The 1074-nt window shown below is 34.8% G+C and overlaps 1 pseudogene; it reads left to right on the top strand.

The window, feature by feature from the left end:
* Positions 1–211: 211 nt before the first annotated feature.
* On the top strand, positions 212–330 carry LOC120622324 (uncharacterized; annotated as a pseudogene).
* Positions 331–1074: the final 744 nt, after the last annotated feature.

Genomic DNA, 1074 nt, shown 5'->3' with positions numbered 1-1074 from the left:
ATCAGAAAGAGAAATCAAGAAAACAATTCCATTTACAATTACATAAAAAGAACCTAACAATAATTTAACTAAGAAGGTAAATGACTTGTACTCAAAAAAACTAAAAGAGATTAAAGAAAGATATTGAGGAAATACAAATAAATGGAATATACCATCCTCATGGATAGGAAGAATTAACATCTTAAAATGTTCATACTAAAAGCAATCTACAGTCTACGGCCATGCCACCCTGAACAAGCCCAATCCCGTCTGATCTCAGAAACTAAGCAGGGTTGGGCCTGGTTACTACTTGGATGGGAGACCATCTAGGAAGACCAGGTGCTGTAGGTGTAAAAAATAAAAAATAAGGGATTGTAGGCTGACAAAGTCCTGCAATCTGTGACATCAACCAAGGGTTGCCTAACTTAAAAAAAAAAATAAATAAAGCAATCTACAAATTCAATGCAATCCTTATCAAAATACCAATGGCATTTTCCACAGGACCAGAACAAATAATCCTAAAATTTATATGGAACCACAAAAGACCCTAAAGAGCCAAAGCAATCTTAAGAAAAATAAAGTTGGAGGCATCATGTTACTAGATATCAAACCATATTACAATGATCAAACTAGGCTATAGTAATCAAAACAGCATGGTACAGGTATAAAAACAGATACATAGGTCAATGGAACAGTATTGAGAATCCAGAAATAAATCCACACCTATATGATCATTTTTTAGCATATAACTGAGATATATAACATCTGAGCTTTTTATTGTCCAAATGCAAATATATATATATTTGACATATATATGTCATATATATATGATATAGAGACTAACGAGATAAAACTAGAATGCCTGTTACTCCTGGGAACTATTTTATTCCTTAAACCTTCTGAAGAGCTCTTATTAGGTCTTAGCAGAATAATGCAGCACTTTGGGGCAAAGATACAGCCTAGTAATCTAGAACTTGAAGCCAAGATGGAGAAGATCTCCATGGCTACCAACCATGACTTTGCCCTTGGGGAGATGTAGATGGGGAGGAAAGTGACCCAGACAATGGAGGCAAGAGTATACAATGGGCTAAAAAC

This window comes from Pteropus medius, unplaced genomic scaffold (assembly GCF_902729225.1).
Source record: "Pteropus medius unplaced genomic scaffold, Ma_sr-lr_union100, whole genome shotgun sequence".
Taxonomy (NCBI): Eukaryota; Metazoa; Chordata; class Mammalia; order Chiroptera; family Pteropodidae; genus Pteropus; species Pteropus medius.
Note: the sequence above shows the minus strand (reverse complement) of the source record. Positions and strands in the feature narration are given on the sequence as shown.